This window comes from Eptesicus fuscus, chromosome 22 (genome assembly GCF_027574615.1).
Source record: "Eptesicus fuscus isolate TK198812 chromosome 22, DD_ASM_mEF_20220401, whole genome shotgun sequence".
Taxonomy (NCBI): Eukaryota; Metazoa; Chordata; class Mammalia; order Chiroptera; family Vespertilionidae; genus Eptesicus; species Eptesicus fuscus.
In genome coordinates this window covers 27,002,161-27,028,196 of record NC_072494.1, presented here as the reverse complement: position 1 = coordinate 27,028,196, position 26,036 = coordinate 27,002,161, and the positions used below count along the sequence as shown (strand labels likewise).

General features: G+C 38.5%; 1 protein-coding gene and 1 pseudogene across 1 annotated transcript in view; one reads left to right on the top strand and one right to left on the bottom strand.

The window, feature by feature from the left end:
• The window catches only part of HMCN1 (hemicentin 1), a 379,559-nt gene that overhangs the window by 283,307 nt on the left and 70,216 nt on the right, over positions 1 to 26,036 (bottom strand). The window lies entirely within an intron of this gene.
• On the top strand, positions 14,192 to 14,925 carry LOC103290084 (60S ribosomal protein L15-like; annotated as a pseudogene).

Genomic DNA, 26,036 nt, shown 5'->3' with positions numbered 1-26,036 from the left:
GGATCGAGCCCACAACCTGGGCACGTACCCTGACCAGGAATGGAACCATGACCTACTGGTTCATAGGTCAATGCTCAACCACTGAGCGACACTAGCTGGGCCAGAAAACCACTTTCGATTAAAAACAATAACTGAAACTCTAAGGAAGTCTGTCCTCTTTTCATTAATTTGTTATTAATGAAACTAAGGAAGCCTTTCCTTTTTTACATTAAGTTTGTTATTGCCCATTTCCTAGCGATTTATCAGATGCTTGAATTTTTTTCCAGCATCTCAGCCATTGTTCTCTTAATCTGAGCCGCTGGATTGTATTTGAGAAAATAATGGAAAGAAATTCACAAGGTCATACAGTCTTTTCTTTCACTGCTTCACTTGGCAAGATCAATATCCACTCGCTCATTTCCTTTTTCCTTTCCATGAACAGACTTCTGCTCCTTATAGTTTTTCTTCACTCAAAGTGGTTCCTTGATAATATGAGGAAGATTTATTGCTATTTGTGGGGGTCTAAGCACGGTGTGTGAATGATTTTATAAGAGTGTCCAAATGTTCTTCGTTGTTGTTTCTTGAAATATGTATTTTTGGTCTTATATTGATCATTACACATATATACATGAGAAGTTAAAACAAGAACCCCCTACGCTGCATTATAAACTAACCAATTATATTGTAAACCATAGAAGAAGCAAAGAAATATATAAATCACAGGGCCTACCATGATGGAAATTTAAATACAGTTGAAATCTTACAAAATACCAAGCTATGAAAAGTTTAAGAAGCTAATACAGCCTCTGAGAATAGCCAGGTGACACAGGGGTAGAGGGGCAGCAAGTTTTCTCAGTGTCCGGAGAGGACAGAGAGACCCTGAGCTCTTGGGAAGCACACTGTAGAGGCATCAAGGAGGAGATGAGGTATGACTGGAACTTACTGGTTCACAGAGGGTGACATGAGAGCACAACAATTCCAGACACTGGGACATGGCCCCCTCAGAAGGCCCTTCAATGAGCTAAATCTCAACAAGTTCCACTTCCTAAAACTCCTACTCCCAGTCAATTAATTTAACACAAATCAATTACGATGTTTTTCTATGTGCACAGTTGCTAGTATAAACACACATATTCAAAGCATTAACGTTATCTAAATGAAAATTGAGAAATCCTATTTCCTGCTTTGGGGTGCTACAGAAAATCAGATAAATAACTATCTTTACTTTTACTGTTTTCAATTTAATCTACAGTATACACGTCCAGATTTCTCTATCTTCAGTCAATTATAATGTTGCTGTCCAGCACCATTTTTAAACGATCTGCATCTAATCCACAAAAACAGAACTGTTTCCTGACTTCGAGCTGGGCTGGCGCCAAATATATTTCAGGACTCATTTAATTGAGTGCATTCCTACACACATTAAACAGGTAATTTTCAAGACCACTTACAGGCCCTTAATGATTGTTTTGACATGAAGTGATGAATTTGGTGTGCTTTATAAAATCCAGGTCAATGATGAATTCATGCATAGCCTGTTGGCTAATAGTGATTAAATAGCATTCTGCTCCACCATCCAAAGAGATTATTCATTTAACAACGAGTTGTGTGATAACCTGAAACAGATGCAATTTAACACGACTGCAGATGATAGATGTACAATGAGTGCGAGTCATTCCGCTTGGACTGCTGAACAGGATATAGAAAAAGCATGGACACAAATTCAGCAATGTTACACAGTTGTTTAGAACAGGAAGCAAAGGAGAATGCCTTCGTAACTGACACAGGACTGTTAGGTACATGGAGTAGGATGTTATTGCTTAGACTGGCCCGTGGCCAGGGCTGCAGCCAGCACTCTTGCAAAAACAGCCGTGGGACTGTTAATGGCCAACGAAGCTCAGACTCTCGGTTTTGCCTGTACTTTTATATACAAAACGGTATTTTCACATCAAAATATATCTATGCACTGATGAGGTATCCTCAGAGAGATAAGAAAACGTCATATTTTAAGTCATGCTATTTAATAAAATTGAGTTAACAGTCTTTCCAATGTGTTCAAGGTACCCTGAGAGCAAACAAGAAGAAAATTGATACTCTGTACAAGAGCATTTTTAAATTTAAATAATGATATTCTTATATAAACATATGTTTTACATTTTAAGAAAACATTAGAATTCATTGCAAAGTTTTCATTGTTCTCTTAAGCAATTCTTTAATGGTCTTCCAAATAAATCTAGACATCAGTAAAGGGATGAAAAAAATTTTATGAAAGGAGAGTTAAAATGTTGTTGAAGAAGAAAAAATATGTTTGCAAATCCTTAGAAAGGAATCATTAATATTGTGGAAGTTTCCGCATGTTAGGAGACTAGACTTAACTTCAGCCCTGATTGTTTCCACAACTAAACAAATGTATGCAGTGCTCTGATCATGCTTACAGGGAAAATACAATTCAGTGGTTCAAAACCGTATTTATGAAGTAAATACTTCATTTTTAAAAATATGGGACTTGGAGACACTGTTAAAAATATAATAGATGCTATTATGTGTCTATATGCGCGTGTGTGTGTGTGTGTGTGTGAGAGAGAGAGAGAGAGAGAGAGAGAGAGAGAGAGAGAGATAATATATGGATGGTTTCCCCCTAAATACTTGCATTCATTCATTCAACAAACAGGCAATATATCGTTAAGGTCAGTTCAAGTTGGCAGGAGCAGCTCAAACAAGCAAATGCATTGAGACCGAGTCAGACACATCTAGGTGTGTCTTACCAATTAAAGGGCTGTCTGCACGGACTTCTGACCACTGCAGCAGCACCAGGCCCTGCTCTCTAAGGGCGCTCGCCCTGGGGTTTGATGCTTTGCAGTCGCTGTCTTGAAATAATTTTATCTCTGTGTCTGTGTTTTGTAAGTGGCGGTCCATGGGACGGTGGCACATGCACTCTGAGCTTGGGCGGTTTGGCTCCTGTGTGGTCCTGCCTCTCCCCAGCTTCTGGGGACAGGTTCTCAGCCACCTGTTCTCCTACCCCAGATAACCCCGGTCCTACCCAGCAGCCCCGTGGCTGCTTCTGCCGGCTGTCACCATCCACCATCCGCCCTGGCAGGGACCTGGATGTGAGGGTGGAGCTGCTGAGATGAGGAAGCCAGAGCGCCGGCCAAGGCCAGAGGCCAAGTCTCAGCCCTCAGCCGGGCCAAGCCTTTCCGCAACTCCTAGTCCAGATACCACGCCCGCCAGCCCGGCACAGAGGTTTAAGATCCCCAGGGGGGCCGCCTCTCTGCCAAGGGGTAAGGCGGCAGGGCCATGGGAAGAGGAAATGTCTGGCTCAGCGTCACCAGATTCCCGTCCAGGTAGCGCCCAGTGCTTTGGTCCCGCGCCCGGCGGTAACCCTGCAGCCCACCTGGCCAGGGGCCACGCTCAGCTGCATCCCGGAGCGAAGACCTCAGAGGCCACGGTGGGTCCGCACTTGGTCCACAGGCATCCTGGTGCCCACGGGTACTCCCTCACAGGCGCCATACCATGCTCGGGGGACCTCGTCCTCCTTGCAACACTGTGGCTTCAAACCATCAGCCTGGACCATTTTATATTGTGCGATGCCAGTTCTAAATGCAAATATCAGAGCATTTAACTCACAGAGATTCACCCAAGTGACACAATTCATACTTCATGTGTGATGCCGGACGGCGCTCAGCTGTCCAGAAGAGACCCACAAACCAGGGTTACGGAGGCTGAAAGAGGAACCGCTCACTTACAACCCCAGCAACAGTGTAAATGCCCCAGGTTTAACATGACATTGAATTACGTAGCACTGCCTATTGAAAAGCATAAGAGATTTTTTTTAATGAAAAAAAAACAACAACATGGTTATATAAAGAACGCTACATATTAAAATAGATGTATTCTGGCAAGTTAATTTATGGATTAAAAGAATTATTTCTTGCTTGTGTCTGTTTTAAAATACTTAGCAACAATATACTTAAATTTATTTTGAACAGGACACGGGCAATTTATATCAATGAAAACTGACGAGACAGAAAAGGTCATTACAAACACCAGTAACTAAGAGGATAGAATTGGTGGTATACAAATAAATATGTCAGAAATAGAAAAGAATGAACAATCTATAGACACACTGTATCTGAAGACAAGGAATATAAAACAGGATTACTTAATTTAAAATATTTAACTTCAATTCCTATTTTACAGTATTGAATCAAAGAAGCTCCAAAAGGATTAAAAGGTTCAATATAATCATTACAATTATTTAACTGAATCTAAATTAGAATATAGGACACATATATAGAAGAATAATGCCCTCCTTTTTAATGTAATAGAGAAAGCACAAGGGAAAATGCTGACAGGTATAAATATATACAATCAAATGAAAATATAAAAATCAAATTAAAGCCAGATTTGGCAATATTTGTCATCAATTAAAGATTAAAATCTTTACTATCCAAAGAGATCATTCATTTATTTAAAAAAATAAATTACCAATCAGTAGATGAAAGGAAAATTCATTGAAGTAAGGATAGCAAAGAAAAGAGACCAGGAGCAAATGTTCATCTCTAGTTAGAATGAAAGATATGCAGACTGCAGCAAATTTGAAGTGCCTTACAAGACAGAACACAATTTCTTAAAGATTATCACTCAAACTGGAATCATAATAAACCTGGAATATTTATACTGTTGCTAAGGTGATAAGTGGTTGCCACTTTTGTGAATTTACCATAGTTATGTGTATTACAGGTGTGAGTCCTAAAATTATATTGTGATAAAGTCATTGCCTCCTTTGTTATAATTCACTGAAAATAAAGACATTGCTATTACTAGTATACCAATAAATAATGCCAAAGTAGAGATATGATTAAAAGCAAATGATTCTCTAAATAATATTAGTCAACAATTAAACTATTATTCCATGTATACACATAAGTAAAAGCTTATCATATAACAGTAAATGAAAAGGCAAGATAGAATTGTGTATACACTTTGTTGTAACTATCTACAAAGATAGATACGCATAAAAACAAATTCTAAAAGGTCACACCAGGTTAAAAATTAATATTTAGAATAGGCGGAGTAGGCAGAGTACTTTTTTTCTTCAAACTTTTTAAATTATTGTACTTATACTTTAAGAAGAGAGGAATTTCACTTAGTCACATACAAGCACGAGGTTTGCTCATGAATTTTGGCTGCGTGCGGTTCTTAATTGGTTTTCAATGGCCACTAGGAAAAGGCACAAAAGTACATATTTCTGAGCATAGGCAAGATAACCGGGAAATCGTTGGTTTGAGACATCATCTGTTAATGCTGTGAGGTGAAACATTCTAGGTATTTAGGAGGTAATCAAAACAGTCATTATCTGGATATGGTGTTCCTTTTCAATCCTCTCACTTCAAGCTTTCATCTTTCTTTTAAGTGCACAACTCTGGCAATGTCACCTTCCTACAGTTAGTCTTTATTCAACATACAAAGAATTCCTTTTGACTGAATGAAAGAAAACACTCTTCAGACGCGTAACACTCAAGGTCAACCGCAGTCAAACACGTGGGTTCTGCTTGTTATTGAGGTTTCTTTTCCCTATGTACTCTCGCGACGATGTGTGTCTGTTCACACACACAAGTGTATCTGCCTTGCTTTTTTCTCTTCAGAGAAGAACTACTGGAAGCATGAAATACCCAGTATGACTGTAAGTACTGAACACAAACTGGAATCATCATTTCAATGAACATTCATTTTGAATTTAAACACATCGCCTAAAAATGAAGAAGTTCAGAGGAATCACCTAGTTGGGGACTAAAAGTACCCCAGATTTGGAGGTTACCAAAGTCTCTTCAAGGTCAACGAAGTTCATTACTTGGTTCCGGTGTCAATCTTCTCCAAGGCATTTTTAACCCAAGACACCCCGTGCCCGCACCTGGTCATGGAAAGCATCCACATAGGAGCCACCCCACTCCCTCTCTCCCCAGGTCACCCAAGCACAGCTGCACTTGCAAGGAAAGGCCTGTGTGTCCCCACAGGTACCAGGAGGTTGTGGCGCATATCCAGCACTTTCCCCAAACTGCAGACAAGCAACGAGCGAGCAGCACTCTGCATCTCTCGGGTATCACCGTCGTCAGCCCTTTCATCTCCCCCGGGTTTCACCACCCCTGCTCCAAGTTCCCAGGCTTCTCTGCTTCACTCTGAAGAACATTCCAGTTAGCTGATTAGATCAAGCCTTCCCCGAAAACCTGAACTCCCAAAGGCAGCGGTTGTTTCTCTGCTGTACAATCTGTACTCAAACCAAAATGCCATAATTAACATGTGCTGTACAGGCATCCCTGAGTAACAGTTAGCAGAGACACTGAAAGGGCAGTATTTCCAAGTGAAGTTCCCAACCAAACTGACTAATGGCTCTCGGATTAGCGAGGCTCCAGACCCCACCGGCAAAGCTGCAGAGCAGAGAGGAAGAGCGGCATTGGCTGCGGAATTGTTCACTCACATGGCCCACATTTACTAAATGTTTGACCTAAGAGGCAAGTCTGCTGCTTTGGTTAAGAGCTCGGGCATGGTAATCAAAACTACCTGGATTAGAATCAAGGCGCTGCCACGTATTGGTGTTTTGCTTTTCGTTTTTGTCCAGTTCCTTCACCTCAATGATTCCGTTTCCTCATCTATAACATGGGGATAATCATCATACCTACACCACAGAGTTGTCCTGAAAGTTTAATGAGGACAGCATGCTGCTACTGCCAGCAACTTTCATGGCAATGTCAAGGGCATTAAACAAGGGCAATGTCAAGGGAAAATCTGTATCTATTATAATATAAGGAGTAACTTACCTCTAAGAGCTTAGAAAAAAATAATGCATTTCTTGTGCCTATCACTTAAGATAATATAATGAAATTGAATTTCCATCCCTAAAAGGCACTAGAAAATAAGGTACATTCTTAAGCCATGCCATCTAAAAAGAAATTTACATTTCTACCTTGTGTAAGATGGAAAAGTCAGTTTGTGTTTATGTGAGTTTTTCATTTTAGATAACTAAACTCTACTTATTTGCTGTTGGAAATAATCCTATATAATAAAAGGCTAATATGCAAATTGTCCCCTCGACCGGGAATTCGACCAGGGGGTGGGGCCAGCTGGCCAACCACCCGAGGCCTCTCCCCCCCCCCCGCCAGCCAGACCCCTTCATGCATGAATCCATGCATAGGGCCGCCAGCCAGACCCCTTCATGCACGAATTCATGCATAAGGCCTCTAGTAGAACATAATTTCCTATACTTGTCATTAAATTAGATCTCAGAATTCGAAGTTACATAATAACATATTTCATAAATATGCTTAATCTTTAATTCCCACTTTTTTGATGCTTAAAAATATTAATACCCAAACAAGACTGAGATAAAAAGATTATTTACCAAAAAGAGAAAGTAGGTATCTGATTCAGGATTGCTAATTAACATTAAATAAGAAATTGCTACTATCAAGTTATATTTTCTATATATAATATCTGTTCCCAAAGTAATCTAGAAAAATGCCCACCTCTACAACTGTATTTATATTTTTTCTTATATAAGAGGCTGTTTTTCCCCTTATCAAACTTTTCTTTAAGATTTAATTCAGGCCCCCAACTTCGTTGGAACACCTTCCTGAATTTCTCAATCCTTAGAAATGACTTCTCTGAATTCTTTTAATGACACATCTTCACTGTTTACTTGGTATTGACTAGATGTGATCAGCATCCCCCAGAAGGGCCTCCAATGATATTCACACCCTTGTGTAATTCCCTGTCCTTGATCATGGGCTGAACCTAATTGAATGGCTTCTAATGAAGAGAATAGGGCAAAAGTGATGGGATGTCTCGATGGAGATTAGGTTACAAAGAGACCACAGCTTCTGTCCTGCACGCTCTCTCTTTCTCTGCTGGAAATTACCTATGGGAGCTACCCTATGATCCTACAGAGAGGCCCACATGGCACAGGATGAGGGCAGCCTCTCACCAGCAGCCAGCAAGGCCTTGAAGCCCTCAGCCCAACACCCATGTGAGTGACCAGATGAACTCTTCAACAGTGAAGCTGGGCAATGACCGCAGACCCAGTCAGTACCTTGATTATAAACTGTGCGAGACTCTGAGTCAGAGGACCCAGCTAAGTTGTGTTGGGATTCCTGACTCACAAAAATTGTAATGTAATAAATGTCTATTGTGCTACAACACTAAGTTTTGGAATAATTCTTTATGCAGCAGTAGCTACATTCATTTAACTGCTTATTCAGTTTTCTGAGCTAGATTATAACTGCTCTGAGGACAGCAACCCTGACGTTTTGAATCTCCATCACTTGGACAGGGACCCTCACTGTTGGATGATGGTGAAGTTACAGAAATACTTAGACAACAATTTTTAACAAAATAAACACAAGATTTCTTTAAAGTACTTACTATTATAATTTATAAAGGAAATAAAGTTAGTCCCTATCTTCAAGAAGCTGTAGTTTAATTTGCAAAACAGAAAAAATATAAACAAATGTATGCATATATGTGTGTGTTCATAATAAGTAAATGCCCACAACAGAAACACATGGACACATACAAGACCAACTTTAGAAGGGGTGAAAATGTAAGGAATGAAAAAGGAAATTAAAAGTGTGGTGTCTGGAGAAGTCGGAAAACATTAGTATGGCTATCTAAAAAATATTTAAGAAAAGAAAAGAATATATAAAGTAATATAAAGAAAGCAATATAAATTTCTTAAAACAATTATGGCATCTAGTCTTAAAAAATTAGAGAACTTCCGAAGTCATTCACACACTATCTCTAATTTTGTCTATTAATTTCATTATGATAATTAAATCAATAAAGTCAAAGAGATTAATTAACTGAAGAAAATTCAAAGCAAATTAAATTGAATTGAAGACTCTCATACAGTTATTAATGACGCATACACTCTGCCAAAGAACAGACTGACAAAAATTTAAGATCTCTTCTGGCAAACACTCTTCTTCTAACACTTTTTAATTCAACAGATAATTATTACATCCCTCCTGGATATCACGCGCCATGCTTGAAGCTGGCCATTGAAAGCCTAATGAGATAGTTCACATTGTAGCTTACTTGCTATGTGAATTTACATGACTTCTTTTTAATTCTGTAAGTCTACTATAAGAAAGCTGGAGATGTTTGGCACAGGTCGTTAGGAAGAATGTTTAGAAGGCATTCATCTGAAGAAGGGATCGAGCAGACTAGAATAGAATAGGTTCCTAAGTGCCTTCCTTATGTCTGACAGCATGATGTTTGGCACAGGGAACCACCTGTGATCCCTTTCCTCATGGAATTCACAGCCTTGAAGAGAAAAATGGAGAATAAAACAAGTAATCAAGCGAAGAGAGAAAAAAAACAACACAACGGGTTAGAATGGGTGCTATGATGGAAATAGTAGTAAGCAGGCTATTGAGACAGATAATGGGGAAGGGGCTGCTTAATATTATAGTATCAAGGGAAGGCCTCTCTTCATGTCCTTTGTGTCAAATGAATGTCCACCATCTTTGTCCATTTTTATATTGGGCTACTGGATTTTTCGGTCAATGTACAGAAGTTCTCTATATGTTAGGTAAATTAAGTTTTGTCTGTGATATGACTTGCAAAAAGTTTTCTCTAGTTTGATGTTCCTTATAGCTATTCTGGCCATGCAGAAATAGTAATATTTACTTTTTTCTTATGGTTCCTGTCTTTTGTTTTTTTTATGGTAGTTGGAAAAGCTTTTTTCATGCAGAAGTTATATAGAATTGCCTCATGATGTCTCCTCATACTTTTATAGTTTATGTTTTACATTTACATATACGATCCATTTGAAGTTTCTGCTGGTGTAAACTATGAAGTATGGATCCTTTCCCCCTCCCCGCCCCCAAATGGCTACCCTGTGGGCTTATCATTATTTATTGAAAAATCCATTTTTTCCCATTCATATTACTTGCCACTAGAGTTCATGTATGTATTCTGTAGTCTTTTCAATTAATGTTTCCCTTCATGCCCTACAAGCAAAGTATCTTAATATCTGAGGCGTAATATGGTTTATTTAATCTCTGGCGGGGCTAATTCCACATTATGAGTCCCTCTTAGAGAAATTTTCCTGGCTTTTATGCCGATATATTTTTCCTTATCAACTTCAGATTAGCCTACTTAGGTCCAAAAATATCCTGTACGTATTTTTGTGAATGTCACATAAATTGATAGAATGAGTTAGGAGAAATTAACAAGATGCTGAGGTTTTCCATGGTATTTCAATTATTGAAGTGTTATTTGGGAACATTGGAAGCCTTTTAAATTGGGATCTTTCACTATGTCTTATAAATCATTGTAACTCTGTATAGAAGAGCTACTGATTTTTTATATTATTTTTTTCTTTCATAGCTCTTTGGAATATTTTTACTCTGTAAGGCTTTTCAGCTGATTCTTTTGGTTTCTTAATTATGCAATCAGATCAACTCTAAATATTTTTCTATTTTTATATCTCTAATTTTTTTTTCTGGTCTAATTGAATTGGTTTAGTACTCCAGAACAATGTTAAATAATAAAGGTGATAATGAACTTCATTATCTGTTTCTGAAAATAGCAAGAATATTCTAGTGTTTCCCCACCGAATATGACACTGGATTTGGGATTGAAATAGATATATTTTATCAGGTTAAGACAATATCTACCTATTCCCAATAGTATTAGAGATTGTTCTTTTTGTTAAGTAAAGTGTGAACATTAATTTGTGTTGCCTTTTCACATGTATGAACTAAACCATGTACTTTCTTCTTTAAATGTAATGTTAATAGATTTCTTTTCATGGAACCATTATGTCCCCCAAATAAACCCCCTTAATCAAGCTGTCTTATTATTTTAATTTATACTAGATTCTGTCTGTCAACATTTTATTTAGGATTTTTGCATACTTATTTGCGTGGACATGAATAATCTAATGTTTTCCTTTAAGTTCAATCTTTATTAAATTTTGATGTCAATATCATGCTCACATAATTTTAAAAATTGTTAAATTTCCATTTCCTGTTCTCTAGAACAGTTTAAATACCATTGACGTTACCAGGTTTTTAAAGTTTTGGTAGAATTCCCTAATGATATCATCAGGGCCTCGATTTCTCTGCAAAACTCCCTCACCCTGTTAATTTGTTAATTTGTCTGTTTGCATGTTCTATATATTTTGAAGTCTTTTCATAAATTATCCCTCTCTAGAAATATAACCAGTTTTTCAAAGTACTCACCTAGGGTTTAGAAAACAAAATTTCTTATAGCTTACATTTCCAGACATTTTTCCTATTATTGCACTACCTTTTTAAAAATTTCATTAGCTAATCTTTTATTTTTCCCAAAGAAGTACTTTTATTTATCTCTTACATAATTAATTCATTTCTGCTTTTATGATTCTTAATCATCTCATTTTGCTTTGGATAGACTGATTTTATTGTTTTCTCCTAACTTCCTAATTTACTACTCAAAGTAGTAAATTTATATTTTTTCTTCTGGGAGTTGTTTTATGCATATACTGTAGATTCTGATATGCTGTGTTTTTATGACATTTATTTTCAAGACTTTAACAATTTTAGTTTTGATTTCCTCTTTGACATGATTTTGAGAGACAAATTTTTAATTTTGATGAATTATTTTAAATTTTCTTCTCTTATAACTAATTTCTAGTTTTATTGTGTTTGGATTAGTACACTTTTCCTTGTGATACTGTAAATGTTTGGTTTCTGCTAATAATCCATGATCACTTGGATCACTTGAGAAAATGTATCCCTTGTTTTCAGGAAACATAGTGTTACATATAAATTAGATCCATCTTACTAATTATGTTAACGACATCTTATAGATTTACATATTTTTGTCCACTTGATTTGTCACAAATTATGGAAGAAAATTAAGGTCTGTCACTCTAAATTGCTCCTATTTTTTCTGTTAATTTATGGCACTTCACTTAATTTCTACCTTTAAATATTTGTTTTGTCACATGATTTCCATTCCTCTATTAGTGACTCCAGTAACATGCATGCTTGATTTCCTTTGTCTTCTATAGCTACTATTCTCTCTCTAATCAAGCATGTCAAACTTGCGGCCCACGGGTCGCATGTGGCCCACAATGAATATTTTTGCAGCCCAGCCAATATAACGGTATGTAAGAACTGTTTTAATAAGAATTTCGTAACTTAATTTTTACAATATCCTGTTATACATAATTATTAATAACGAACTACAATGTTCACTAATGACTGATTACTATAATGGCGTTGCATCCATTTCCCTTATGCACCTTACACGCAGGCGCACCATTTCTCTCCACTAATACCAGCAGCGAATATTTTAGCAGCCGATGGCCACGTCATTAGTCTTAGACTGACTTGTCTGGTGAGCGCAACAGGAAATATTTCACTTTCGGAGAACAAGAAAAAGAGGTTTATTTGCATTACGCTTATTAATTTGTGCAGTTATTCCGTGTCTGGGTAAGTTAATGTTCAAGAAAAAATATTAATTTTTATTACAATGTTCTATTATTTTGTTAACGATTACTCATTTATTTCAGCCCTTTGTATTCAGCATGCTCTATCAAAATAAACCTACATTTCTATGAAAATTGACGTGTTTGTTTTTTTTCGCGGCCCACATAAACTTAAACCTTATTTGGCCCGTGTTAGCCTTTGAGTTTGACATGCTTGCTCTAATCCTTTTGAACTCTTAAAATTTGTTTCATTTTGCTCTTGCCTCACATCCATCCTTTAGATCTTTGCTATATTTTCAGCAGTATTTAATCTTGTGAATTTTCCTGTCCAATTTTCCAATTTTACTTTTATTTCTGTGGTCTTATTTTTCTCTTCCATTTCTTTCTTGAGCCTCTCTGCTGTTTGCCTACCAAATCTTTTCTGAATTCCTGACCTTCATAGAGACATTTATTTCTTTAATGTTTTGTGTGGCTTTATTTTTAAATTTATGGCACACTCTGTTCAACCACCATTTTTATCTCTTTTTTTAGTCACATGGATTTCTTCTTTCTCATAAATTCTCTTTGCCTAGCTTTTGGTTTTCCCCTACATTTACTCATTTTTTCCTTGTGATTCTTTTTTTAAAGATCTTGGGTTGTTTCTTTTTTCTATCACAGTGTTGAAACTGGTACTTTTTTTTATTCTTTACCAGCAGCTGTTGGTTGGAGGTTCATGCGGGGAAGCACCCAGGGACATGTTCCAGGATAATAGCACTTTTTCTCATGATAAATGACTTTGTTTGTATGTTTATTTCTTCAGCCAATGGACATAGTAGCGGCTGCAGTTTTCTTAACTCACTTTTTTCTCCTCCACTGCAACAGAGACTGGCCATTTGCTGGAAGTATGGTTTGTGTTTTTTGTGTGTTTGTTTCTATTTTGTTCCTTTCATGTTTGGGAAAGAATGAAGATCACAGGTTCAGCAAAGACAGCCCCAAGTTTAACATAATATAATCATATAAAATAGTTTGATGATATATTTATTAATACATTATTTTGAAGCCAAGATTTTCTCATCAATTATAAAAATTAAAGCCTATATTTTTGGTTTATACTTATAAAGAAGAAATTTGGCTTTTTTTTATAGTTTAAATCTTTTTTTCAAGATTTTTAATTTGATTTCTTTTTAGAGAGAGAGTAAGGGAGAGGGAGATAGAGAAACATCGACATGAAAGCAGAACCTCAATTGGCTGCCTCCTGCACGCCCACAACCCAGGCATGTGCCCTAACCAGAGACTGGAATCAGCAACCTTTTAGTGCAGGGGGCAATGTCCAACCAGCCGAGGCACACTGGCCAGAGCTAAATCTCTTCTTAAAATTACAGTTTACATTCAATATTACTGCAGCATTATTTACAATAGCCAAGACATGGAAGCAACCTAAGTGCCCATCAACAGACAACTGGATAAAATAGTTAGGGTACCTATATACAATGGAATATTATTCAGCCATTAAAAAAAAAATAATGTAATCTTACCATATGCAACAGCATGGATGGACCTACAGGGTATCATGTAAAGTGAAATAAGTCAGACAAGAGACAAATACCCTATGGTTTCACTTACATCTGGAATCTAAAGAGCAAAATAAATGAACAAACAAAACAGAAACAGACTCACAGACACAGAAAACAGGCTGCCTGTCATCAGAAGGGAAGGAGGCTGGGAGCCGGGTGAAAAACATGAAGGGATTAAACACTACAAATGGAGCCCAAAGAGGATTGTGGGAGAGAGGCTCTTCCTTTCCGTCTGGCCGCAGCCAGCAGGTAAACCAAGATGGGCGCTTCCAAGTACATGCAGGAGCGATGGAGGAAGCAGCAGTCCGGAGGAAGCAGCAGTCTGATGTAACACGCTTCCTCCTCAGGGTGCAGCTGCTGGCAGTGCCGCCAGCTCTCTGCGCTCCACAGGGCCCCCCGCCCCACCCGGCCCGACAGAGCGCGCAGGCTGGGCTGCAAGGCCAAGCAAGGTTATGGCATCTAGCGGATTCGTGTGCGCCGTGGTGGCCGCAAACGCCCTGTTCCGAAGGGTGCGACCCATGGCAAGCCTATCCATCACGGTGGCAACCAGCTGAAGTTTGCTCCAAGTCTTCAGTCTGTTGCCGAAGAGTGAGCTGGACACCACTGTGGGGCTCTGAGCGTCCTGAATTCTTACTGGGTTGGTGAAGATTCCACGTACAAAATCTTTGAGGTTATCCTCATGGATCCATTCCATAAGGCTCTCAGAAGAAATCCTGACACCCAGTGGATCACCAAACCAGTCCACAAGCACAGGCTGACACCTGCGGGCCGCAAGAGCCGTGGCCTTGGGAAGGGCCACCAGTTCCACCACCACTGTTGGTGGTTCTCGCCGTGCAGCTTGGAGAAGGCGCAATACTCTCCAGCTCCACCGTTACCGCTAAGATAAGTAATGTTTGTAAAATTCATACCTAATAAACCATTTAGGACAGTCAAAAAAAAAAGAACTACAAACTGGTAGTTACCGAACAGTCACGGGATTGTAAAGCACAGCAGAGGGAATATAGTCAATAATATTGTCACAACTACGTACTGTGCCAGGTGGGCACTGGAACTATCAGGAGAGCCACTTGGTAAAGTACAGGCTTGTCTAACCACTGTGCCGTACACCAGGGCTGTGTTTCGTGTGGTTAGCCCATTCTTTTCACTAAGAACCGCACAGGGTCTGTAAAAGTCTGCCCTCTGCTGGTGCAACCAATCTGTTCTGTTATAAAAATGGAGTTCAGGCACTGCACCTCAGGGTATCTCTCCATCTTCAAAACTAGTCCTCTTCGCCCTAACGGGTTTGGCTCAGTGGATAAAGCATAGGCCTGCAGACTCAAGGGTCCCAGGTTCGATTCCGGTCAAGGGCATGTACTTTGGTTTCGGGCACATCCCTAGTAGGGGGTGTGCAGGAGGCAGCTGATCGATGTTTCTAATTCTCCCTTTCCCTTCCTCTCTGTAAAAAATCAATAAAATATATTTTTAAAAACAACAACAACTAGTCCTCTTAGTGCAGAGGCTGCTTCCTGTCTCCACTCCTGTCCATTTCCACATCCTGCCGTACGCCCTCCACAGCTGTGGGCAGAAATTCCTTTTGGGGGGTAATCTGGGGCTTTAGCGGTCTCTCCCTCTCACCAAAAAATAGTTGTTTACATTTTTGATTCTCATGACCTTGTTTTGGATCATTTCTAGGAAGAGAATGGGATAATGTGACTTGAAACAACCCCGTTCGAAAAAGGTCGTATCCTAAATTCTTTAATTTTGAGTCTTAACATTTGAACATTCTCAAAACCCACATGTATTCTATGTTTAGGAATTGAGTTGGAAGTACTAGGAAATAATAATAGCCATCTGCTTTTCGTCTGGCACTGCGCATCGATTTTATTGTGCGCTCCTCAAAACAGCCCTGCAAGTGAGGTACTCTTATCTTCATGTGACAAACTGAGAGCAGAGCCCAGATTGCAACCTGGAGCTACCCGACTCGAACGCCCGCATTCTTTACTCCAAACCACGCTCAAATCAGTTCCCATTCACCAAAAGTCATTTTCAAATGTTTAATTGTTGCAGAAACAAAGGAATTCCTGATTGATTAGATTCTGGCACCGTTGCTTTGTTTTGGAATCTAAATTTCGTCAGTCTCCTCCAAATACTTTTTTAAACCACTGGTTACATATAGTAGAAAACATTTTAGCACAGAAATGGTTGCATGATATTGAACAAGGACTGGACTTCCTACACTGTGAAACCACAAAGGCCAACATAACACAACCAATATGCTGTTTGGTTTTGTCCCCTAAGCAACTGACCAAACACTAGGGTAAGTGGGCCTGCCAATGGATTTGACAAAGATTAAGAATGTTAACAACACACCCCCTACCTAAAATATAAACGCTGAGTAAATGTAACATAAACAACAAACAAGAGAGAATTCAAGTGACAAACCGTTGAAGAATAAGATGAGAAACGGTTCACTTTGGACAGAACTGATATAATAATTTCATGAATATTTTAAACTGGCTGTATGTATCAAAACTCCAGACATCCAATATCTCAAACACAGTTACAGATAGAAATCGGCAATTGCTACCACACTTTTCTTGCCATTCAAAGCAAAGTAAGCACTGCACAAATCTTCCCTCTTTTAAAATAAAGTTTTATGTACAAATGTTAATGGCTATCCTCTAACAATGGCACAGAAGAAAGACACGTAGAAGAACACTGCATGTCAAGGCAACACCTATGTTTTTATACTGGTTCTATATCATTAGTGAAAAGTTACTTAACTCTCCAAGCTTCAGTGCCTTTGTGTAGAGACTTGGGAATACCTCTCCTAAGTGGTTCTATGTGGCCAATACTTGTGTGAACAGCTAGTTTCTAAGACATAGTAGATGCTCAGTCAGTATCTACTGAATCTGAGTAGCATTAGGATCAATTTCCTGTTTCTCCTTTCTGTTGCATTAAGATATAATAAAACGGTAATAAACGCCTATTCACACTTTTTCTCAAGGACACATTAGCCTATAGGTATATTAATACTCCATTCCTTTCTTTCTCCATTGTTGGTCACATATAGAAGTAAGAGTTAACTTTAGAATGGACTCAAAGTTTCCTGTATCACTTTAGGTGTTAGGTTTGTTTTTTGTTTTTTAAGACAACAGGTCAAGTGCTCTGATGGAATAAAAAGTTGGAAGCCTGGCCAGTGTGGCTCAGGAGTTCGATTCCGGGTCAGGGCACATGCCCAGGTTGCGGGCTCAATCCCTAATGTGGGGTGTGCAGGAGGCAGCCGATCAATGATTTTTCTCTCATCACTGATGTTTCTATCTCTCCCTTTCCCTTCCTCTCTGAAATCAATCCTATCTAATAAAGAGAGAATATGCAAATTGACCATAACTCCACGACGAAGATGGCGGCGCCCACAGCCAATAAGGAGGGAATATGCAAACTGACGTGACAAGGCGAGAGGCGGAAGGCGGCTCCGGGCCAGAGCGAAGGCGAAAAGGTGGCTCCGGGCTAGAGCGAAGGCGGTGCCGGCAGCCAGGGGAAGGAAGGCCTATTCCTGCATGAATCTTTGTGCATCGGGCCCCAAGTAAAAATATTAAATAAAAAAAGTTTGAAAAATATAGGCTGCGGAATAAAACAAACATGAATGCCAGTTGTGGCTTTGGGGCTTACTGGCTATAACAAGCTATTTAATAAACCTCCCCAGAGTTGCTGAGAGAAGTAAGCCAGCGGAAGCATACAGCCCAGCACGCAGGACACATGAATGCGTGATGGTATTGTCGTCATCACAGTCTCAGAGTGAGGACAGAACATTTTACATCTAATCCCATTTCTACCAAAGATATGCTGGCATTTCCCCCATAAAATGTTGCTGATGGTGATTCAAACAAACAAACAAACAAACAAAAACCTACCTGCTGTTAGTTCCAAAGTGTTCAGATACGTTTGAAAGAAAAAAAAATAAAAATAGTAGCCTAGTAGTAAAGTAATAAGAACAGAACAACACACTTGGCTGCACTATGAGCCTTGGTAATTTAATTTCTTCTTTCTAGAAGTCTGGCTTGTTTTAATTAAATTGAAAGTGCTGTTTCTTGTTTCAGTTTTAGTTCTTAATTTAGGAAGAAAAAGAAATCAGGGAAGACACGCAGGTCCTCCGGGGGGGGGGCTTATTTTTCCAGAACAGGATATTTCACTTCGGTTCTATCTTCTGGCTTTCGGTCAGAGGAACTACCCAATGGACCTGACTCGGATTCCGCTGAAACCACAAAACCAGGAGATGGCGCCTGGGAAGTTCATGACTAACTTCCATCAAACACAAGCACTTTGGCCAGAAATCTGTAGTAAATTGAGGCAACATCAAGCTTGTGGTCAATTACGGCAAAAGAACAACAACAACAAAATACCTATGAATGTGCAGAGCTATGAAATCAGCATTAAACATCATTTGCACTTTTCCTTAAATTTCTAAGAGCATGTCTTCATACGGCGCCTCCTCGCACACCTGTTTCCCATGTTTGCCTTAGAGATGCTGTGGATCGAGGGGAAAAGTGAACTGCCTTTTTCCATAAAATGATATGTCTCATGACGAGAATACATTGTTCCCAGGAAGTTAAAATATCTAATCAAATATTTTCTTTCAAGGGGAAAATTCCTTTAATTTCCAATAGAAGATAATGAAATAAACCAAGATCCATTTGTAATATTTTAAACACTGTTTTGGAATAGGTCAATTGCTTGCGATGTTTGTGTAGGGGGGAAGATGAAATATAAAACAAAATATCCCATTACAACACAGCCTCCATTCGCAACAAAAAGAAAAGAAAGACCGGTAAAAGGAGGGGAAAGGGAGAATGGAGTCAAAGAAATACACCAAATTTTAACAGTGAGATTGTTAGAATTTTGCTGATTTTGTTTTTCTTTATACTTGTATAGGGTTTCCAAGTTTTCAGCGAGGAACGTAAGTTGCTTTCGTAAGCAAACCAAAAAAACCTGAATCTGAAGTACCCTCTGTCAAACAGGGTATTTCCTGTCCACTACACGGGTGTTTTCTGTCAAGAAAAACATTACCCATTTTTAAAACAATGAAAACCTAAATGAGGAAGTCCACATCGTTAGCTACAATTTTATTTATTTTGGATGCATTGACTCCTGTTGGGCACCCAATATGCCACTGAATCTCACTAAAACCGATTCAATAACAGACTAATTTCTGACGCTAGCCAAAGAGATACCTCTTTTTAAAAACCTGATCTGTTCGTTCAAAACACGTATGGGCTGCAAGAAAGCACTCCTGGCTATACTGATGGACTCAGTGAACCACACTGATGTAATTGTGTGAGGAAGACGTAATTTGATTTAATTTACAATGAACCCTGCCGGGTCCTTCGGGTTAATAAGAGGATGCGGACCAGGCAGACAAGAGCTAGAACGCCCAGCTTTGACATGGTTGGGGCTCCTGGTTGATTACAGGAAATAGGCAGGTACTAGAGTCACATCCCAGAGCAGGGCCCACTATCTCTCATCCTTCCAGAATCAACGCTGCCTGCCCAGTGACCTCCCCAGGGCCCAGCCTTCTCCTTGGCTTTCCAGAACCCCCCGAGTTGGCCAAGCACAAGGGGAACATGCGCAGGTTCTGCTGCGAAGACGACTCCTCGGCTCAAAAGGTTAAGGGATGGTAAGACTGGCCCCTTCGCTCTCAGCAGAGCCAATAAAGCTGAGCCAGTCTGGGCGGAAATGGAGTTGTCTCACACACACACACACACACACACACACACACACACACACACACACAGAGTATACATGTCACCAGACTCTTACACATCTGGTAAATGAATTACATTCTAGAGAGTTCGTTGGTTTGCAAGAGTTATATGTATCAATTCTGGGGAAACAAATTGCCCAGTGTTGACTGAAACTCAGTAGGGGTTACAGTAAACTCCCCTTAAACTTGGTTATCCATTAGTTTTTATGAATACGCGATTGAATGAATCTCCTGAACCCTTCTACCCATAAGAAAATTCATTTCCCTTAGATCAAACATATGTCAAAACTCTACTGACATACAGCTACTATAAATTTAAAAAGAGAAAAGAAAGCTTGGCGCTAACCTCAGAATTCCCCACACCGTATATACCTTTAGTTAAATGCTGCACATCCTTCATATTGGCGGTCTCTACCGTGAGGCACACACATCCCAAAATATTTGTATGCAAGAAATATCTACTCATATTTATGTATCTCGGTCCCTTATAGGTTTTCTGGCTTTAAGTTAACATAACGTGTGAGAATAATAGTGCATGCATGTAATTTATGAGCTAATATATATAACATTAGTTATACTGGTATACTCCACATTTTTATCAATAAGGGTGTTTGATTTTAAAAGTTGGAAATTTGATGATCAGAACAGGCAAAGAACATGTCTATATATAAAAAAAAGTCTATCCATAAAAATCAATGTGCTAATAGCAGCCTAAGCAATATCTTTATACAGATCCATGCAGTAGACGGTCAATTCCACTTACAGTTTATTGCAAGTACTTCACAACCAGAAAATATTGCTGCACAGCATCCAAATAGTATATTCTATCCATACTGTTCCCCACGCAGGATTCTTGGATGAGTCAAAGGCAAGTGGCTAATGACCTGCAGCTAGATTGATTTTAATCATAATAATCCGCTAAATCCTAAAACTGCAAAGAACAACATGTATACGCTTGACTATATTTTTCAGACTATATTGCAGAATTTACTATTTGTAGCCTTCTTCGAATCAAAGAAAACAACTTTAATTTCCAAGACAGTGATTCTCCCAAAACCTGAGGCCACTGGGCAGTAAATCTTTCTCTTCTAATTAGTTTGATCTAGACCTGTTGATGATCTGTTCTACAAACTAAGAATATCCATTATTTGGGGCTGTCTCAGCTTCATAATTTTACGTCCCAGTTTAAAGGAACTGAATGAAGAATGCCTTGGGTTGTAAAGTGAATACAGCAAAATTCAATCCCAACTAGCATGGCCCGATTAGTTGAATCACCCTTGCGTAACAAAAACAATGCTACTGGTGAGGTGGTGTTAGAGGAGGCTAATCTCATTCGGGATCCGTGCCCCAAACCAACTGTGTGTCTTGGAGAATAAGAACTAAGTAACCTCAGCAATTATATCAACACTTTCCCCTGCTGACAGTTTCCAATCAAAGGCAAATAGCTTACACATACTTGCAAGCCTGCTGGCAGTCATTCCTGTACCCCACTGGCCCCGTTATCATGCTTCATTGTGCTTTTATTCCTTTCTGCTACTTCCTTTATCTACTTCCTGCTTCTTGAGGGGGGGGGGGGCGATTCTATCTCTTCTCCTGTGCCTTGCTGAACCTTTGAGAGGTCGTGATAAATAGGTTGCACGGCACGATGCATTGTTAGTAAAAGGGAAATAAAACAACTTTTCAGAATCTTGGTTGGGTTTTATAATACTGTTTTGTTGACTATTCCATTGTGATTGCATCAGTGCTTCAATGTATGTAATCCCTTGATTTGTTTGATATTTCTATTTTTTAAATATTTGGGGGAATGTCTGCTAAGATTGATTCTCCGATTCTTTTCCAACAGCAAAAGAAGAACATATTTTTTATTTTAAAAAATATATTTCTATTGATTTCAGACAGGAAGGGAGAGGGAGAGAGAGAGATAGAAGCATCATTGATGAAAGAGAATCATTGATCAGCTGCCTCCGGCAGGACTGGGGATCGAGCCGGCAACCCGAGAGTATGTCCTGACCAGGAATTGAACTATGACCTCCTGGTTCATAGGTCAATGCTCAACCACTGAGTCACCATAGCCAGGCAAAGAAGAACATGTTTGAAAGTAAAATATTTAAGAAGAAAGATTATAGGGATTTACAGAAAAAGCCACTGCAATCGGAGAAATTGGTACAGCGTGACTGAAAAGATAAGAAGAGAATAATAAATCAATTTGAATGAGATATTTCCCCCAATATCTGACTAAATTATGTTTTAGTTTCTGAAAGAACATACGTAGGATACATATTTATGTATTATCTAAGAATTCATGGAGAATGGGAAAATGTAATAAAAAATGACAATAGAAAAACTATTCTTTTTAAAAAAGAGGAAAAGAGGGGCCAATATTGGAAAGCATATATGGATTGGTAAACTTAATTGTAAATTCAAGAAAATGTCTAAAATGTTCATGGGTATTTAGGAAAAGAGGTGGTCGCAAGTGGACAAAAAACAAAATATATAAAACTAGCAGCAATTCCTTTCATTAAAGACATGGCTTCGATTGTGATGGATAAAGGAACTGCATAACACAGCCTGGGTAAATGACTGTTTTGATGAGAAAGGAATCATGAAAGAAGTAATTTGCCAGAACTCAACTTCAACTGTTTGTCTAGTAAAATGTACTGTATTATGAAAGCCAGTATATACTGGGACGTCTTTCCCCATCCCTGTTTCTAGCACTAGTTTTCAATTTTATAGTACAGAGATGTTTCAGGAACAACATCATCTATTTAAAAGGCGGGAGAGCCCTGGCTGGTTTTGCTGAGTGGTTAGAGTGTTGCCCTGAGGACTGAAGGGTCTCAGGTTGGATTCCTGGTCAGGAGCATGTGCCTGGGTTGCAGGCTCGATCTCCTGCCCCTGTCAGGGTACATGCGGGAAGTGTACAGTTGATGTGTCTCTCTCACATCGATGTTTCCTCTCCCTCTCTTTCCCCTCTTCCCTCCCCTCCACTCTCTCTAAAAAAAAAAAAAAATCAATGGGAAAAATATCCTCTGAAGAGGATGGAAAAAAAAAAAAAGGCAAGAGAATAAAACATTTAAGTCGGAAACTTATCGACAACTGAAAAGAGTAGCTTACACAATTATTGGTTCAGGGAAGAAAGCAGGGCTTGAACGTGAAGGTCTCTTCCATTTTCAAGTTGTCAGGTTCTATAGCTATTTCTCTTCAGGTTAGAGATTAAACTTGACTGTTCCCATCTAAAACTGCTGTTTCACCTTTGGAATTCCAGCTTATCACTCAGAACAAACTATGTAGCATCTTCAGCAGTGAATAGCAAAATGCCATATGTGGGGAAGTGATACACAGCCTAACAGCTTACGTGAACTAACAATATACAAAACTCCACTGTAGTTTCTCTGTCACTTTTGAGTAAACTCAATCTCCTATGCATCCACTCGTCATTTCTTCGTCTTTCTTCATGGTGAGTCTAAACTTCATTTTGCAGTTACTTCTGTTTCAGTTCCTGCTGTGTGTATTTTGTTAGTAAACATTCAAGATAAATTAAATGTAATATAGCAAAATTATAACTATTTACATGACAGCAAATTCATAGTTCAAATCCAAAAATAATGTAGAAGAGTAAAAAAAAATCCTATTAAATTCTAAATTATAGTTATGTGTATACAGAATTTAAGATGTGTAATTCATACCGTGACGTATAAAATTCATTATGAAATGATTGGCCAGAATGTGGGTTCTACCACAGGAGTCAACTCTCTGGAAGAGTCCATTTGTTAGTCAGCACTGGAATACAGCGCCACCTACTGGTATCTATATCCACGTTAAAAACCTTTTGTAGGCCAGTTTTGCTCAATTTGTTTATTCAAAATTCACTTCAAAATAAAAATTAAAAATAAACTGACCTAAAGCCTCCTATAGCAGTATATCATTCAGAGTAATTAGGATATGATTTTGCTAAAAATGTATCCAAAAATAAAATTAAATATAAATTACTCTGATATTACACTAAGTTTCTATTCTGGCTTATATTTCACATTTAACTAGGCAGTCAAATAAAATCTCAGTAATTAAACATAATTTATCCTGTTCCCATAAACCCATGTTTCAATTTTAATAAATGAACAAAATTTATACAATTAAGTACAGATCTGTTGATTCACAAACATTAATTGAGCACCTACATATTATAAGCCAAGTCCCATGTTAGGCTCTGGGAAATAGAATTGAGGCAGGCACAGCCCTAGCCAGTTTGGCTCAGTGGATAGAGCATCAGCCTGCAGACTGAAGGGTCCCAGGTTCAACTCTGGTCAAGGGCATATCCCCGGGGTTGCGGGCTCGATCCCCAGTAGGCGGCATGCAAGAGGCAGCTGATCATCATTGTTGTTTCTATCTCTCTCTCCCTCTCCCTTCCTCTCTGAAGTCAATAAAAATATATTTAAAAAAAAGAATTGAGGCAGGTACATAAGGGCTTTACCATGTATTGAGGGACAAAAATTAAACAAGTCCTTAATTCATGTTGTCACTATCACATCAATTGGATCCAGTGAGGAAATCGGGGAAATGCTTTCATGAGAAAAGCATGTGAAAAGTATGTCCAGTGTACACTGTGTACAGAAAACTCATAATAGCAACTTCTGTAAAAGTACAGTACTGAAATGTTATGCTATATATTTTCTCTCTTACATTAAAGAGGAGTTAGGATTCATTTCCATCTCAGTGAGTATGATGCATATCAATGAAGAAATATATATATGTGGGAGGGTGGTTATTGAGCACTTTCCCTCAATTATTAAATTATTCTTACTTTAGGTACAAATACATAAACTGTTTCTGAAGCCTAACATCTGCATTAAATATTTATCTTTAAATATTCATGAAGTGGTTTTGTAATGGGAAGCAAATCATACATATAATCTTCACTCCTTACATCTCAAATATTATATCTTATGAAACCAATGGATAACCAGAGAATGTGAAAAACTAAAAGGCATTTCAGGTAAGAAATCACCTTAATTTTTCTTGGAGCTGCATATGGCAACACACCTTAAAAAAAAAAAAAAGAAATAGTTCCTTCCAGGAAGCCAAAATTACATTCATTTTCCCCATGTCAATTAGCTCTTAACACAGCCCAGTCTCTTCTATAAGTGTTTCCCACTGATTTGAGCGTGTTATGTGCATGTATTATGTTTTACAGTCATACATTTCAAAGATAATACTAAAATTAATATTTCAGTAGAAAAATACTGATGGAGAGGAAATCAGCCAAATAATGGAGAGAGGGCACAGCAGCCATCAGTCAGGCCCTTTCTTTCCTGGTTATCACTGCTTATCTCTTGCACTAAAAGTAACAGCACACTATTCAGCAGATGTAAATTTTTGAAGCTGACCATCTGACACAGCTACACACTACCTAGAGATTAGCTGATGGGGTTCCTAAAAGCTCTGGTTCACAGGGTCTGCCTTAAACGGAAAACAAATGACCTTTGAAAACATTACCAAATCTCAAGTTTTCTCTGACATCAAAATTCTTAAGGAAATGCCCTAGAAACTAGTTCATCTCCTTAGCTGAGGCAATCTACCAAGTATGAAAAAGGAAAATATGCAAAAATAATGTCAAGAAGGAAGATCTCATAGTTCAGTATGTTTGGCATTTTCTCTCAATGTTTTCGTTAAAATACTCCAATGAAGGCCTGTGCATTGATTTGTACATTTATTTTTTCAGAGAAAAGGAAGAGATCAGGTTGCCTTTTCTTTCTTTTCAGTCTCCTGGCTTAAAAATCAGATTTATGAGAAAAACGGTTATACCAACAGACCCTCGCATAACTTCTATCAAAATCCTATTTCCCTGTTTCAGGGAGCCTAAAGGTGGAGAACGAGAGTTGTCATCATGCTCCCCAAAATATGTGAAATTCGGTTGATGCAGCACCTGTGGAGGGGGGGGGGGACCCCTTCTTTGTGAAGCCTCCATAGGAAAATCTAATCCACTGTGTCCCTCAAATTCAGACCCCAAGATGACTTTTTCTCTTCAAACATTTTTTCTTCAAAATCCTATTAGACCACGCCTACCTTAAGTATTAAATGTAAGGCCATGTGGAAATGAAATAAACAAATAAGACTAAAACTCAGAGATTCACGAAATATTTGAGATTGTACTTCATGACATTTGAAAAACATTTCGTGACAAACTTAACTTGTTTGAGAGATGGGGGTGTGGGGTGTTTTTTAATAAGCAAATGCAGATGTTCAGGGAAAAACGTTTAGATTTTTGACACTGTTCTTTGCTAACAGAATTACAAAT